Raw genomic sequence first — 18,621 nt, forward strand, 5'->3', positions numbered from 1 at the left:
CCCAAGCTTAGAACGCCAACTTATTCATCATGGCGTGGACACCTGCATTTATTCGTAATGTTCAACGAGAGGATTGCCTCCAAGCGCCAACTTAGTTGCAGGGTTCACCCAACCAACTTCGTCTCACTGTCCTCAGATACTTTCTTCCCCGAGTGTCAGCTTATAACTCGGCGCTCGGGTTTTTAATTAATTAATACGTCTTCTGCTGCCCTTCTCTGCTCTTTCTCGGGTCTACTTTAATCTTTGTCTCGATTCGTCTTGTCTTGCTTGGTTACCATACAAGCCCTGGGCTGCCCACTCAGCTTTGTCTCACCCATCTTTGCGGCCTGGGTGTCCTGGATGACTAGGGACTCTGGTCTCATTCCTCTCCCCTGCAATTGGTATGGTGTCCTTAGCTGTTGAAACTCTGCTACGGGGAGCAAGGAGAGGACCCGCCACGAGGCCAGGGCACGAGTGCGAGCGGCGGCAGCCCCAAGCCTGCCAAGAGTCAAGAGACCAGAGCCAGAGCCAAGAGAGTGATTGGTACCCAGGGCCCACAGTTATACTCCATTCGAAAGGCCCTTATCTGTGCGCCAAATCAGGTTAGTTCGTTGTTCCAATTTTGGTGGGCTGTTTTAAACAATTATCGCAATCTAAGTTAACTGAATTTAGATGGCCGTTTATCGTACCTAATGGCCTGATGTCCGGACTGTATTGATAGTAATGCATTCTAATCGGCCTGGCCAGCCTTGATGGCTTCCATAAGCTGTTTCCGATTATTTATGCAGACAACTTGATGGCCTCAAGTATAGGCCTAACTGGTTTTGATCTGTCTACGATCTGGCTTAATGCATATTCAATGACTGCTGTCTGCTTTCCAAAATACAAAGTCCTATTTCACAGAAACTGCATTTTAGGTTTCGATTTCCCCAAAAGCTGCTTGTGCTGCCACAGAATCCAAGCTTTTAAAACCTTGCAGGCTTTTGGTCACGAGGTGCAGACGCCATCTTTGGGTACCCTTTTTAAAATGTCCATAGGGTCCTTCTTATTAATAAACTTGTGGGAATGTGGTAATTTTGCGAATCCTATCAGTGACTACCTTATATTGATGGCCTCTAGTTTTGCTCTTCCCCACAAGTGGAAACACTTTCTCTGTATCCTCTCTAACAAAATCGTTCATAATTTTAAAGACCTCTATTAGGTCACCCCTCAGCCTGCTCTTCTCAAGAGAAAAGAGACCCTGCCTGTTCATCCTTTCCTGATAGGTATACCCTCGCATTTCTGGTATCATCAATGTAAATCCTTTTTGTACACTCCTGGATGAAATGCTGCCAAGGAATGAGTCAGCTGGATTTTCATGGGAGGTAGCTGGAAAAAGCTTGTGTCACTAGAACTGCAGATCAGTGACACAAAAAGTTCAATGACCTGACAAGTGTGTGCAAGGTAACCAGCCAGCCATGGTCCCTTTCCTTCCCTGGGAATCATAATGTTCACTCTCTAACATTAACTGCTGCACAACAAACCCTTCACGCTCCACTGGTTAAGGAGGGCACTAACTTGGTGCCACCGAGGAGATATCCTTCAATTGCTGCCTTTACCTATTTCACTCAATCTTGTTACTTGAGAAACTTGTGCCAATGAGATGCAGGGCACTGGAGGTGGCATACTGGACATCAGGGAGCTCACTCACTGCAAGAATCAGGCCATGGAGCCGCTGCTCTATTCATGGGAGATGGTGGGATTGGTGGAATAGTGCAGGATCCAGATTAATGTGCACACCTACAAAGTCACCAAGGCATCCCTGAGAAACACCAGACAGACACATGCTTCCACATCCTCTTCTATCTCCTTAATCCCAAATTGGTAACACAGACCCATCCATCACTTATTTAATTGTAGTGGGTGCAGACAGTGTTCTTGCTAAGGTTTTATTTCATATTTGTAGAAATGCTAGGAGTGCAGTGAGCACCCAGTGGGGCGACTGCACAGAAGGCCAGGGGCAGCAATGGGGGCAGGTGGTGGCAGGCAGCCAGCATCAAAAATGCCCGCCCAGCACCTCCCCTTTGATTTGCGCCACCCCAGTCGCAGGTTGGCCCCCCTGACACCATCCGACATAGCATCCGGCGGCAAGTCAGGGGGCGCTAATGGTACCACCGCCGTTAACAACCCACTGAAATTCACGGGAGGCTTTGGCGGAGCCGCGCCAAGGCGTTAGTTGCTTTCCGCCGCGTTAGCAACCTCTTAGGGCGTTAACTGGAGGTGCAAATCAACCAAATTTTTAGGCCATTGTCTCTATTAATAAAGCCAAGGATCCCATATGCTTGTTTTAACAGCCTTCTCAACTTGTTCTGCCACCTTTAAGGGGTTCTTTACATACACCCCCAGGTCTCGCTGTTCCTGCATCCTTATTACCATTGTACCATTTAGTTTATATTACCACTCCTCATTCTTCTACCAAAATGTATCACTTTACACTTCTCTGCATCAGATTTCATCTGGTCATGTTTCTGCTCAATTCACCAGTCCTTCTATATTAGGGTGACCATATTTCCCCATTTTCCAGGAACAGTCCCCAGATGAGGTATTGTGCCCCCGGGTAAGGAATGTCCCTGGAAGAGTCTCCGGTTCATGAAACTCATCCCCGAATACCCTAGCTGCCATTTTATTTGAATAAGCTCCATTTTTCCTAATAACAGCTCGCATAAACCCGCACCTGCAATCAGGGACTCAGAGATGGACCAATCAACAGGGCCCACTGTTGATTGACAGATTCTTTGCCCATTGGCAGCGACGGGCCAATGAAAGGGCGGATCACCGATTGTTGTCTGCTGAGTTGCTTTGGCCAGATTGCCTTAGGTTTGGACAAATGAGAAGGCGGATCACGGTTTGTGATGACAGTTTAGCTTTGACTGAATTTGCCTTGGTTTGACCAATCAAAGGACAGAGTGGGAGGGTGAGTGCTGGCCAATAGGGCGGCTGTGTTTACACGGGAAGCGTGATGGTGGTGTTGTCTGTGTGAGCCGGAGCCCAGGGATAGCTAACACTGAGGGTGCGTTAATGGGCGGAGAGGCAGACAGGGCTTGGTACCTCAGTTTCACTCAGTCCTATGAGAACAGTGCCAATCTGAGGCTAAACATGGCTCTGCGTGCATATGGATACATAGAAGGGGCTGTCTTTACACCTGAGGATAGCAGTACTGCTGCATGCCATTTCCATTATAATAATGCCGTTGGCAAGCAGCATGGTAATCCCCGCCCTCGACCATCTCTGTACCAGGGTGACCCCCCAGTCTTCACCAGTCTGTTTGTGACAGGAGGGCCCTTTTCCCTCACTGTCCCGGGGAGACCCACTTGGGCAGCAAATGACTTGGACAGTGATGTGAAGGAAGAGATTTTCTGAATAGACCAAATAGACAGGGTTATGAAAAACTGACATTTCTGAAAAGTGTTATTGTATTATTTATAAAGGCTGTCATTTTTTTTATTTATTCATAAACGGGATGCGGGTGTCGCTGCCAAGGCCAGCATTTATTGCCCATCACTAATTGCCCTTGAGAAGGTGGTGGTGAGGTGACTTCTTGAACCGCTGCAGTCCTTGTGGTGAAGGTACTCACACACTGCTGTCTTTGTCGTAGTGGTTCGTTACAACTGAATGGCTTGCTAGGCAGTTAAGAGTCACCACATTGCTGTGGGTCTGGAATCACATATAGGCCAGACTGGAAAAGGATGGCGGATTTCCTCCCCTAATGGTCATTCGTGAACCAGATGAGCTTTTTGGACAATCTGGAAATGTCATGGTCACCATTACTGATACTAACTTTTTAATTCCAGGTTTATTTAATTAACTGAATTGAAATTTCCCAGCTGCCGTGGTGGGATCTCAACCCATGTCTCCAGATCATTAGTCCAGGCCTCTGGATTACTATTCCAGTAACATCACCACTATGTCACCATATCTCTGAATGCGCCTCAATAGCGTGATATCACATCCGTGGTAATTATATGCACACTTGTTTTGCATTTGTAGTGTATATGAGCAACTGTTAAAATATAGGCTGCTAAAAATTATTGCCTCGCTACACTGTGCAACCTACCTTTTCTGCCCTGGCTACTTTGCTGTGCTCCCAACCTGTGTGTTCCCGGATTCAATTTAGAAAATATGGTCATCCTAGTCTATGTCCTCCTGAATTCTGTCACTATCCTCTTCATTGTTTATTACATTTCCGAGTTTCATGTCATCTACAAACTTTGAAACTATGCCCTGTATACCCAAGTGCAGATTATTAATATGTATCAAAAAAGTTCCTAATACAGACCCCAGCACTATTTATTTATTGTAGGTAAAGCAAATATTGCCGTTGTTCTCTGAATCTCTGGTCTATTTTGTAAAATGTCATAACAGCAGAGTCCGAGTTTGTTAATGGTTGTTGTGTCCGTGATACAAAACAGGATACCAGTAAAGCTCAGATTAAACTTTTACAGTTGGATTTTCCAGTGAGTGATGCATCTGAACACTTACTGACTTGGATATTTTCCTCGACCAGGATATTTAAATCTTCTGCCAGCAATACTTTGGAGAATATGTTGAAGAAAACTTGACAGCGTGGTTCTGAACTACGTTCATTCATGAAACATTACCACAAGTGGGGCAATTGTGCAGTCAGACACAGGGAATGTTCCCTGGGCCAAGTTTGCACCGACAGACCGACATGAACACATTTCTAGGCCCTTGTCTCTTACTGAAGCCTCTCCACCTGACTCTTTAAGCAGTTCATCTGCAGTGTCAGATCACAATATATAATGAATGGATGTGATCAAGGGCAGCCTTGTCTGTACCCCAGTCTACCAGCAAAGGAGGGGAGCAGAAGACCACAAGTTAGATTTTTTATTCTCTGTGCTGGAGAATTGACATCTCCCATGCACAGTGAAGAGGATAAAGGGCTGAAGACATTGAATAGAATGGGCCTATATTCTCTGGAGTTTGGAAGAATGAGAGGTGATCTCATTGAAACCTATAAAATTCTTAGAGGGCGTGACAGGGTAGATGCTGAGAGGTGAAATTTCTTCACTCAGTGGGTGGTGAATCTTTGGAATTCACTACCCCAGAGGGCTGTTGATGCTCAGTCAATGAGTATATTTAAGACTGAGATCGATAGATTTTTGGGCACTAAGGAAATCAAGGGTGATGTGGATAGGTCGAGAAAGTGGAGTTGATGTAAAAGTGCAACCATGATCTTATTGAATGGCGGAGCAGGCTAGAGGGGCCTTATGGCCTATTCCTGCTCCTCTGCCTTATGTTCTAATCTTATGTTCTTATGTTAGGTCTCCACTATGCTGCCCTGACAATTCCTGAGGATCCTGACCACAGTAAGTGGGCCTGTAGTCTAACAGAGTCCTGGGGGGCAGGCAAGTTAAACATTAAACTTTAACTCCCAGATAAATTGAAGCAGCAGCCAGAAGGTCCAGATGTCAGTGGTCTGGAGCACAGTAATAGGCCTGAGAGGCCTACAGTTGTGGTCCCATTTCCTCCCCAGTGAGCAGTCACATTGCTCAGCCTGGTATCAGGCCTGCCCCTGGAGTCCACCCAGGCCAAACCAATTGCCCTAAAAGAAAGACTTGCATTTATATAGCACCTTTCATGACCACCGGATGTTCCAAAGCAATTTGTAACCAAAGAAGTATTTTTTGGAGTATAGTCACTGATGTAATTTCAGAAATCTGGCAGCCAATTCGCGCACAGCAAGCTCCCACAAACAGCAACGTGATAACGACCAAATAATCTGATTTAATGTTGATTGAGGGATAAATATTGGCCAGGACACTGGGGAGAACTCCCCTATTCTTCTTCGGAATAGTGCCATAGGATCTTTCACGTCCACCTGAGAGAGCAGACAGGGCCTCAGTTTAATGTCTCATCCAAAAGACGGCACCTCCGACAGTGCAGCACTCCCTCATTACTGCACTGGACTGTCAGCCTAGATTTTTGTGCTCAAGTCTCTGGAGTTGTATTTGAACCACTACCTTGTGATGCAGTACAAATCTATTGTCTACGGTCCCCGCCACAAGCTTTGTTTCATATCCATCGATTCCATCCCTCTCCCTGGCCATTGTCACAGATTGAACCAGACTGTTCACAACCTCGCATTCTAATTGACGCTTTGAGCATCCAAACCCATATCCTCTCCATCACCAAGACCGCCAATTTCCAGCTTCCTAATGTCATCCATCTCTGCCCATGTCTCAGCCCATCTGCTGCTGAAACCCTCGTCTATACTTTGGTTACCTCCAGACTCGACTATTTCAGTGCTCCCCTGGTCGGCCTCCCTTCTTCCACCCACCATAAACTTAAGTTCATCCAAATTCTGCTGCCTGTATTCTAACTGGCACCAGTCCTGAACACCCATCACTCCGGTGCTTGCTGAACTATATTGGCTCACGGTCGTTGAATGTTTCCATTTAAAATTCTATTCCTCATGTTCTAATCCCTCTCTGACCTTGCCCCTCCCTACCTCTGTAACCTCCTCCAGCCCTACAACCCTCCAAGAACTCTGCGTTCCTCCAACTTTGGTCTCTTGTCCATTACTTCCTTTACACCCATTGGCGGCTGTGCCTTCAGCTGTCTAGGCCCTGAAGTCTGTCATTCCCACCATAAACCTCTCCAGCTCTTCTTCTCCTCAAAGTCCCTCCTTTAAACCTACCTCATTGAGCAAGCTTTTATTCCTCTGTCCTAATGTGTCTTTCTTTGGCTCAGTGTCCATTTTAGTCTGATTACTTTCCTGTGGAACGCCTTGGGACTTTTTACCAAATTAAAGGCACTATATAATTGCAAGTTGTTGTTGTTGATCCTAACCAGCTCAATCGACAGCAGGACTTACCCCTGTCTCTCCTCAGCAGACTTTCTAGAACTGAACTGTAGACCATGTGCTTCTCTTCTTTGTTCCCTGTCTGGAAAGGAAGCCAGTACTTTGGTCTAGGACTCTCTCTCCATCCAGGGTTTGGCCAGTACAATTACACCGGCTACCACCCCTTAGGTGCGACTCCCGAGACATTATCCACTGCTGTCGTAAATGCATAGGAACATCCCGATATAATGGTCCCACTTTTAACTGCCCTCATCTGGTGGAAACCAGGCAGAGGGGCAGTTAAAATAACGGGTGTCAGTTACCCCCACCGATCCTATTTCCTTCCGGCGAGTCCCCATATTAACCTGTTCTTTTTAGCAGGTGCGCAAGACACCGGCAGGAAGGAAGCGGGGGCCTGTTTTAAATATGCAGATCAAGTCCGATGATGTCATTAGGCCCCGTGTTCTATATGAACCAGAGGCCTGAGCGCGGGTGGGGGCAGTGTCAGCTCTCCTGTCAGGCAAAACCAGCCCGGAGCCACATCCTGGGCCAGAAGAAGCCCAGCAGGGAAGGTTCAAATTTTGTTTGCAGGTTTTCTTGTGGTTCAGGAGTACCCAACCAGGCAGTATAAGGAGAACGTGGGAAATCTGTGAAGTGGGCTAATTCCCCTCCCCATCGATCATGACAAGTCACCCCACCCACTCACCTTGCGATATCTGCCCAGAGCCTCTCCCTCCCACCACCAGTCTGATCACTGCCCAGAGCCTTCTGTCCCCACCTCACCCAGTCCCGATCTCCAGCCAGCCCCCACACTCCCAATCTCCAGCCTCCACCCAGCCCGATCTCCAATCTCCCCCTGGCCTTGATCTCCAGTCTCCCCCCATCCCGATCTCCAGCCTCCTCCCGGCCACAATCTCCAGACTCCCCACATCCCGATCTCCAGTCTCCCCCCCGACCCTGATCTCCAGTCTCCCCCATCCCAATACCCAGCCTCTCCCCGACCCTCCCGATCTCCAGCCTCTCCAATGGGAAGCATTGTAGAAGCAAGCAGTCGGCATTCACCTGTTTGTTTATTAACAAAATAGTTGCAGTGATGTTGTAGTGGGTGCAGACAGTGCTCCTGCTAAAGTTTTCATTCATATTTAAGCAAATGCTAGGAGTGGAAGAATGGGAGGTGAGTGGGAGATTTAAGGCACTAAAGGTGAACATACAATGCTAGACTACATTGTTAATGCAATGGCCACATGTCCAAATTAGGAGGATTCCTCTCAGAGAGCTTGTGGAATAGCACTGGCAGTCAGTTTCATTACAGTTTGGAGGTAAGGCAAATATTGACTTTAAACTCTGAATCTGGAGTCTGTTTAGTAAAATGTGATAACAGCACAGTCTGAGCTTGTTCATGGTTGTTGTATCCGTGATACAAAACAGGATACCAGTAAAGCTCAGCTTAAACTTTTACAGTTGGATTTTCCAGTGAGTGATGAATCTGAACACTTACTGTCTTGGATATTTTCCCTGACCAGGATATTTAAATCATCTGCCAGCAATACTTTGCAGAATATTTTGAAGAAAACTTGACAGCATGGTTCTGAACTATGTTAAATCCAGAAACGTTACCACAAGTGTGGCAATTGTCCACTCAGACACAGGGACTGCTCATTGGGCCCAGTTCACACTGACAGGTCGACATGAACACATTCTGTAGAAGGGTCTTGACCTGAGACGTTGACTCTGTTTCTCTCTCCATGGATGTTGCCTGGCCTGTTGAGTTTTTCCAGTGTTTTCTGTTGTAGTTTCTAGGCCCTTGTCGCTTATTGAAGCCTCTCCACCTGTTTGTTTAAGCAGCTCATCTGCAGTGTCAGATCACAATATATAATGAGTGGACGTGATCAAGGGCAGCCTTGTCTGTTCCCCAGTCTACCATCAAAGGAGGGGAGCAGAAGGCCACAAAGTAGATTTTTTATTCTCTGTGCTGGAGAATTGACATCCGCCATGCACAGGGAAGAGGAAAAAGGGATAAAGACTATTATATCAGGTCTCTGCCCCAACTATGCTGCCCTGGTATCTCCTGGGCTCCCTATCCACAGTAAGTGGGCCTGTAGTCTAACAGAGTCCTGGGGGCAGGCAAGTTAAAAAAAGTACTTAAATTCCCAGATATATTGAAGCAGATGCCAGAAGGCCCAGATGTCGGTAGCTCGGAGCACAGTTAGAGACGTGAGAGGCCGACAGTTGTGGTCACATTTCATCCCCAGTGAGCAGGCACATCGTTGTGACAGCTGACAGTGAAACTGGATCAGACTTGTAATATCATTTGTGGTGATCACACAGCAGTTGAACATTGATGGAGTGGTAGGCCTTCCTGTTGACTCCTCCTCTGGTGGCCTGATAGCTACATGAGTGCAGTCTATTACTCCCTGGACACCAGGGTAGCTGGACACTGCTGCAAATCCCAATGATCTCTCATTCTGACTGTTGTGTCCAGCCTGAAGGGAATGTACTGGATTCTCTGGCAAGGAGGTCATTGGTGGCCTGCTTGATGCAGCTGCACTCTGCAGTCTGGGAGTTGTGGGTGATGTCCTCAGTTGTAGCCTGAAATGAGCCTGTGGTGAAAAAGTTAAGGTGACTTTGAGAGCCACTGGTGAAACATGGCTCCCTGGTCCAGCAGGTAGCAGGTCCTGCTGGAACAATCTGCATAGATCAGTGACAGCCTGCCTGGTGAATGAAGCCTCCTCCTGCACTGCTCCTCAAAAATATCCAAGAAAGTAAGTCATGTCCTACAGACCCTGTGGGCTGGGTAAGGCCTCCTGCGAGCAGTCCCCTCACCTGCTGCTTTCTAACAGGCCCAGCTGCTGCTTGCCCTGGTTCTTCAGGCTGCTGTTGCTGCTGCTACTCTTCCTCCAACTGTCTGACCATCCAATGTGTAGTGTATGTACCTTTAAGGGGAGAACTACTTTTATCAGCTCCTGTATACTGTAGTACAGGCAGTGACCACACCTGTATATAAACCCTGAGTAGGGATTTGTACTGTTAGTTTTTAGAGTAACCCTCATCCAGTAAACATCGTTGATTATTCCTCTGCAGTCTCTGTCTATTTATTGAAGGACACCATACATCAAGATTCACGGATTTAACATTGGCGATGATTCGATTCGAACCTACCTGCAACTCTGCAGAAGAAGGCCGATTCCAGGGGCATGGGCGTCGACCATCCGGCGGAGACTCCAGCGAGACGGGCTGGCAGCAGGTATGGCGCAGACCCTTCGCGGACGGCGGCGGCTGGAGCCGACCAATGGCACAGGGGAAGGCCGAGCAGCGTCGAGGATGTAAGAGAGAGGGTAAAGCGCACAGGGCGCAGCCGGGGTTGAAGACCGAGCGGCGTCGACGGAAAAAAAAAGAGAGGGTTGAGCGCACGGGGCGCAGCCGGGGTTCAGGACCGAGTGGCGTCAACGAGAGAGGCGCGCAGGAAAACGCGCAGAGCGCGACCGGTGTTCAAGGGCTGAGCAGCATCCGCGGGGGAAGAAAGGAAAGCGCGGGAGATGCCATTTGAGCCACAGCGGAGAAGAAAGGAAAGCGCGGGAGACGCCATTTTGAGCCAGCGGAGAAGAAGGGAGAGCGCGGGAGACGCCATTTTGAGCCGGTCTAACCACACCAAAAAAAATGCCGAAGAGTGGCAGTATCACAGCGTTCGACAATGAAGTCGAAGATTGGACGACATATGTCAAACGCATTGAAGTATACTGCAAGGCGAATGAAGTGCCAGATGACAAGAAAGCGCTGGTATTGTTGAATTCAATGGGTGCAAAAACGTATGGCTTACTGCAAAACCTAGTTACCCCAGAGAAACCAGCGGAAAAGAATTTTGAAAACATAGTGTCAATCCTACGGGACCACTTAAACCCCACACCGCTGCTGATAGCAGAAAGATTTAAGTTTCACAAAAGGAACCAGCATAAAGATGAAAGTAATGCTGAGTATTTAAGAACATAAGAACATAAGAACATAAGAAATAGGAGCAGGAGTAGCCAATCGGCCCCTCGAGCCTGCTCTGCCATTCAATAAGATCATGGCTGATCTGATCCTAACTGCCAATCCACTATCACAGAACCATCTCCTGCATCTAACAGAATTAGACACACAAAATAGGAGCAGGATCAGGCTACACGGCCCCTGGGCCCACTCCGCTACCCACAGGGCCATGACCGATCCGAACCGAGACTCATGTCCAAATTCCTGCCCGCTCCTCGTAACCCTTAATTCCCTTTACTTCTAGGAAACTGTCTATTTCTGTTTTAAATTTATATAATGATGTAGCTTCTCCAGTTTTTTGGGGCAGCATATTCCATGGACCTACCACCCTCTGAGTGAAGTAGTTCCTCCTCATCTCAGTTTTGAAAGTGCAGCCCCTTATTCTAAGACTATACCCCCTAGTTCTAGTTTCACCCATCATCGGGAACATCCTCCCCGCATCCACCCGATCCAACCCCTTCACAATCTTATATGTTTCAATAAGATCGCCTCTCATTCTTCTGAACTCCAATGAGTAGAGTCCCAATCTACTCAACCTCTCCTCATATGTCCATCCCCTCATCCCCGGGATTAACCAAGTGAACCATCTTTGTACTGACTTGAGAGCAAGTATGTCCTTTCTTAAGTATGGACACCAAAACTGTACGCAGTATTCCAGGTGCGGTCTCACCAATACCTTGTACAACTGAAGCAATACCTCCCTATTTTTACATTCTATCCCCCTAGCAATGAAAGCCAACATTCCATTGGCCTTCTTAATCACTTGCTGCACCTGCATACTAACCTTTTGAGTTTCGTGCACCAGGACCCCCAGATCCCTTTGTACTTCAGTACTTTCCAGTTTCTTGCCATTAAGATAATAACTTGCTCTATGATTTTTCCTGCCAAAGTGCATAACCTCACACTTTCCAGTATTGTATTCCATCTGCCAAATCTCTGCCCACTTACTTAGCCTGTCTAGGTCCCCTTGAAGGTTTTTTATGTCCTCCTCACTCACTACTTTCCCCCCCATCTTAGTATCATCTCCAAACTTTGATATGTTACACTCGGTCGCCTCCTCCAAATCGTTAATATAGATTGTAATGAGTTGGGGACCCAGCACTGACCCCTGTGGAACACCACTAGTTACTGATTGCCAGTCTGAGAATGAACCATTTATCCCAACTCTCTGCCTTCTGTTAGATAGCCAATCCTCTATCCATGCCAGAATATTACCCCCAATCCCGTGATTTTTTATCTTAAGCAATAATCTTTTGTGTGGCACCTTGTCAAATGCCTTTTGGAAGTCTAAATACACTACGTCCACTGGTTCCCCTTTATCCACCCTATATGTTACTTCCTCAAAGAACTCCAGCAAATTTGTCAAACATGACTTCCCCTTCATAAAACCATGCTGACTTTGTCCTATTAAATTGTGATTATCCAAATGTCCTGTTACTGTCTCCTTAATAATGGACTCCAAAATTTTATCTACCACAGATGTTAGGCTAACCGGTCTATAGATTCCAGCCTTCTGTCTACTGCCCTTTTTAAATAAGGGTGTTACATTAGCAGTTTTCCAGTCTGCCGGGACCATTGCCGAGTCCAGGGAGTTTTGGAAAATTATTACCAATGCATCCACAATCCCTACTGCCACTTCCCTCAAGACCCTAGGATGTAAGCCATCAGGTCCAGGTGATTTATCCACCTTGAGTCCCATTATTTTACCGAGTACCACTTCCTTAGTGATTTTGATCGTGTTTAGCTCCTCCCCCCCTTTAGCCCCCTGTTTGTCCAGTGTTGGGATATTCTTAGTGTCTTCTACTGTAAAGACTGATGTAAAATATTCATTCAGTGTTTTTGCCATCTCCATGCTTCCCACCATTAATTTCCCGGTCTCATCCTCTAAGGGACCAACATTTACTTTAGCCACCCTTTTTCTTTTTATATAACTATAAAAACTCTTACTATCTGTTTTTATATTTTTTGCTAATTTACTTTCATAATCTATCTTCCCTTTCTTAATCAATCTTTTTGTTATTTTTTGCTGTCTTTTAAAGTTTTCCCAATCCTCTATCCTCCCACTAGATTTGGCTACCTTATATGCCCTTGTTTTTAGTCGAATACTATCCTTAATTTCTTTACTTAGCCACGGATGGCTGTCTTTTCTTTTACACCCTTTTCTTCTCAAGTGGAATATATACTTTTTGGAAGTTGTAAAATAACTCCTTAAATGTACACCATTGATCATGTATCGTCTTACCCTTTAATCTATTTTCCCAGTCCACTCTACTCAATTCCACTCTCATACCTTCATAGTCTCCTTTATTCAAGCTTAGCACGCTTGTTTGAGATCCAACCTTCTCACCCTCTAATTGAATATGGAATTCAACCATGTTATGGTCACTCATTCCAAGGGGATCCTTTACTCGGACATTTTTAATTAATCCTGTCTCGTTACACAGGACCAGATCTAAGGTTGCTTGCCCCCTGGTCGGTTCAGTTACATACTGCTCAAGAAACCCATCCCTAATACACTCAATGAACTCATCCTCAAGGCAGCCCTGCCCAATTTGATTTGTCCAATTAATATGATAGTTAAAATCCCCCATAATTATAGATGTTCCCTTATTACAAGCCTCAACTATTTCCTGATTGATACTCCGTCCAACAGAGTTGCCACAGTTCGGAGGCCTATAGACTACACCCACTAGTGTTTTTTTCCCCTTATTATTCCTTACCTCCACCCAAACTGTTTCATTGTCCTGATCTTTTGACCCAATATCATTTCTCTGTATTACAGTGATTCCTTCCTTTATTAACATAGCCACCCCACCTCCCCTTCCTTCCTGCCTGTCCTTCCTGATCGTTAAATAACCTGGTATGTTTAATTCCCAGTCATTGTCACCCTGCAGCCATGTTTCTGTAATGGCCACAAGATCATACCCATATGTAGTTATTTGTGCCATTAACTCATCTATTTTGTTACGAATGCTACGTGCATTCAGATGGAGAACTTTCAAAGATGTTTTGTGACACTTAGTTCCTGCTTTTGCCCCTTAAAGGAACTGCGCAAGCTATCAAAACACTGCCAGTTTGGAACGGGACTAGCAGATACTTTAAGGGACAAGTTCGTGTGTGGGCTTCAAAGTGAAGGAACCCAGAAAAGGCTTCTATCAGAAAAGGATCTTACGCTGGACAAGGCTTTCAGAATGGCAGTATCATGCAACGCAGCAGCACGGGGTGCGGCTGAGATACAATGGAGACCGCAAGAATATGGCACAAATGAAATGGCATACGGAACAGTGAAGTGCTATCGCTGCGGCAGAACAACACACGATCATAAGGATTGCTGGTTCAAGGACCAAGTGTGCAGACAGTGTGGAAAAGTAGGACACATAGCAAGAGTCTGCAGGTCGGGAAAGAAAACCAGCAGCAAGAAATCTCCACAGGAGAAGTACAAGAAGGTACATAAGGTGACGGAGTGTAGTTCAGACGAACAGAAAAGGGATACAGACTCCGGAAGCAAGGAGCTGGGTTGTCTGAAACGACATAATGTGATCAAAACGGAGGATCACCAAACTATCTGGGTCACGCTCAAGATAGCCGGAGTCCAAGTGAAAATGGAATTGGACACAGGATCAGCCGTAACAGTCATAAACCAAAGGGGCTACAAGCGGCTATTCCCACATATACCCTTGAGAGATACAGAGATCGTCTTGAAGACGTACATGGGGCAAAAAGTCTACCCCAAAGGAAAAATAAGGGTGAACGTTATATATAACGGCAAGGAAACACCAAAAATGGACCTATATGTATTGCCAGAGGGAGGACCACAACTACTAGGACGTGAATGGACCTGGAAGATACAGCTAGATTGGCATTCCATACAAGCACTGACTGTAGATGCCAAAAAGGATGACGACGTCATACCTGGACGACTGTCAAAAATGCTAACTGACGCACAAGAAGTGTTCCAGGAAGAACTTGGAACACTAAAAGGCATAACAGTGATGATCAAAATAGAGGAAAATGCAAGCCCAAAGTTTTTAAGGCCAGACCGGTGCCTTATGCGATCTGACCAGCCGTCGAAGCAGAGCTGGAAGGTTTGGAATGTTCAGGAGTACTGTCCAAAGTGGACTGGAGCGAGTGGGCTACACCCATCGTTCCTGTAATGAAGAGGTCATTGAGTAATACGCCTGGGGAACCAAAGAAGGTTCGCATCTGTGGGGACTTTAAGGTGACAGTGAACCCAGTCCTTCACACGGTACAATATCCGCTTCCGCGGATTGAAGATATTTTCGCCTCGCTATCTGGATGGAAACGCTTCACTAAGATTGACCTGGCCCAGGCGTACCTGCAAATGGAGGTAGAAGAAGCCTCGAAACAGTACCTCACGATCAACACTCATAAAGGTCTCTAACAATACAACCGGCTGGTGTTCGGGGTAGCATTTGGCAAAGGGCAATGGATCAAGTCCTGCAAGGGATTCCAGGGACCCAGTGTTATTTGGATGACATCCTGGTCACGGGCAAAAATGACAGTGATCACCTCGCCAATCTGGAGCAGGTGCTCACTAGATTGAACGAATATGGGCTCTGAGCTAATCGTCACAAATGTGAGTTTTTCCAGAAGCAGATCTCGTATTGTGGCCATATTATTGATGAAGAGGGGTTACATAAGTCCCCTGAAAAGATTGAGGCAGTAGTCAAGGCTCCAGCGCCGGAAAATGTGTCACAACTGAGGTCATTCCTCGGGCTGGTAAATTACTACCATAAGTTCTTGCCAAATTTGTCTACCGTACTACACCCACTGAACACCCTGCTGCAAACGGGGGTACCATGGAAGTGGAATGACAAATTTAAACGAGCTTTCCAGAAGAGCAAAGAATTGATCACATCAAAAGAGGTGTTGGCTCATTTCATCCCAGCACTACCAATTGGTTGGCGTGTGATGCATCACCCTATGGCATTGGAGCGGTGCTGTCGCACAAATTCTCGGACGGCTCAGAGAGGCCAATAGCCTTTGCGTCACGATCACTAACCTCAGCCGAGCGTAACTACGCCCAGATTGACAGGGAGGCCCTCAGCCTAGTGTGGGGAGTGAAAAAGTTCAACCACTATCTGCACGGGCAGAAGTTCACCTTGCTGACTGACCACCAACCACTTGTCTCCATCTTTAATCCAAAGAAGGGTGTTCCAGTGATGACTGCGCAACGGCTACAAAAATGGTCCCTTTTTCTAGGGGCGAACCAATATGAAATCGAGTATAAGGGCACGAAACAGCATGGAAACGCTGATGGGCTATCACGCCTGCCACTGCCTACTGCGGAGGAAGCACCAGCAGTGGACCCTGTCGAAATATTTCATTCGACTATAATTGAACGCTTGCCTGTAACTAACGCTGATATAGAGGAGACCCGAAATGACCCGACACTGTCTCGGGTATATGACATGACGGTGAAGGGATGGCCAACACATGGCGACTCACTGTTGCCAGCATTCTCATCCAGAAGAGAACAGCTGTCAGTATGCCAGGGGACCTTGATGTGTGGATCCCGAGTGGTAATTCCACCCAAGTTAAGGGAGAGAGTGCTCAATGAGCATCACGAAGGCCATCTGGGAGGGGTGAAAATGAAAAGCCTTGCTAGGGCTTATGTGTGGTGGCCGGGGATCGATCAGCAAATCGAGGACCTGACAAAGAGCTGCTCAGGATGCCAGAAGTTCCAAAATGCACCACCACATGCCCCTCTACACCCATGGGAGTGGCCCTCATCTCCATGGCAACGGGTGCATATTGATTTTGCTGGTCCATTCATGGACTCAATGTTTTTAATAGCCGTGGATGCGCACTCGAAATGGCTTGAGGTGATCAAAATGTCCTCCACCACCACGGAGAAAACTATTGCAGTCCTATGGACCATATTTGTGAGGAACGGCTTGCCAGAGCAGATTTGCTCTGATAACGGACCACAGTTTGTGTCCGAGGAGTTTCGAAGATTTATGAAGAGGAATGGGGTAAGGCATTACACATCCGCCCCATATCATCCAGCCACAAATGGATTGGCTGAGAGGTTCGTACAAACCTTTAAGAAAGCAGTAAGGGCCATGTGCGATGACAACATTCCACTGCAGCACAAGGTGGACAATTTCCTGTTAGCCTACAGAAATGCGACACATGCAGTCACCAACCAGACCCCGGCCATGATGTTCTTTAACCGAAGGTTGAGATCTCGTATGGATTTGCTCAGACCAAATGTACAAAGAGATGTTGAGAATAAGCAATTCCAGCACATCCATGAGAAGCCGACAAGGAGCTTCAATGTAGGGCAACCAGACTTGGCCCACGACTACCGAACAGAGAAATGGCAACCAGGAACGTTATGCACACGGCAGGGGCCACTAATGTACACAGTGGATGTTGGGGAGAACATTGTGAGACGCCATGTTGACCAGATCCTAGAGTCACAGGAACGAGTCAACCCCATGTCTCGCCCATACGTACCTGGTGATGAACCCGACATACCGGTAGCATGTACCCCAGAAACAGTAGCATCGGAAGCTGATGAACCAACTGACGACAAGGGGCCAGAATCGCCTCCGCACCAAGAGCAAGACACTCGGGAAGGCCGCTATCCAGAAAGGAACAGGAAGCCTCCCCAAAGACTGAATATATAAATAGACTATTTTCAGCTAATGTTGCATGTTAAAAGTGTTAACTGTTAAATGAATGTTATGGTACTGTTAATCTAAAAGGGGAGGAATTGTAGTGTATGTACCTTTAAGGGGGGAACTACTTTTTACAGCTCCTGTATACTGTAGTACCGGCAGTGACCACACCTGTATATAAACCCTGAGTAGGGATTTGTACTGTTAGTTTTTAGAGTAACCCTCATCCAGTAAACACCGTTGATTGTTCCTCTGCAGTCTCTGTCTATTTATTGAAGGACACCATACATCAAGATTCACGGATTTAAAACAATGGATTGCAGCAAAAACGCCTCCATGATAAGCAGTGAATGCTTAATGAGGGTAGGTAAGGGCAAAGAAATCAGAAAGAAGCAAACTGGATTTTCAGAACTGCCGAGGAAATGCACGACTCACAATGGCACACAGAATCTAATGAACCGAGTGTCTGAATGTTAGTGGCCCTTTAAATGCGGCTTCCAGTCACATCAGTCAGATTGTGAAGCCAATGCCGCCAAGTTTTACTCAGTCGGTTTTCTGTTGGGTGGGGCGTCTGACCCGACCAGTTAAAATCACGTTGGTGTCCTTGTGACATCATTGGTGCCTTATTTGAATTGAATCATGAGGCACCGAACTCTTTCCAGCAGGTACCTTTGTGACCTCAGTCAGCTGCAGAGTAAAAATGGTGGTTGGGGGCTTTCTGGGGGAACGAAGAAGGAAGTAAATTTTCCTGATGTCAATCGCGCAGACACTCTGATCCCGGGTTGAGTTAAAATCAGGGCCATGGATTTTAGATTTTTAGATATAAGTATGATCAACTGCCCCGACCGCCAAAAGGTCTGAGATCAGCTACTGCAGCGCACAGAGGGATATTAAAGTTTAAGGCTCTTTTATCATGCCATTTTTCCTCCAGGTTTATTATCATATAAGCTACTCCTGCAGGTGATCCTTCACTCCGTAAGTTCCTGAGATTATTCCAGTTTCGCAGATATCTAGAGAAATTTCTATTGTGCCCAGGGATTGAAGAGATAATTCGCTTCGATTTTTCTCAGCTTTTGATATTGTTCCAGCAGATTTCTGTGAAATAATTAGATACAGTTGGTCAAGTGT

This window comes from Somniosus microcephalus, chromosome 1 (assembly GCF_052327205.1).
Source record: "Somniosus microcephalus isolate GS21.2 chromosome 1, FLI_Smic_1.0, whole genome shotgun sequence".
NCBI classification, from domain to species: domain Eukaryota; kingdom Metazoa; phylum Chordata; class Chondrichthyes; order Squaliformes; family Somniosidae; genus Somniosus; species Somniosus microcephalus.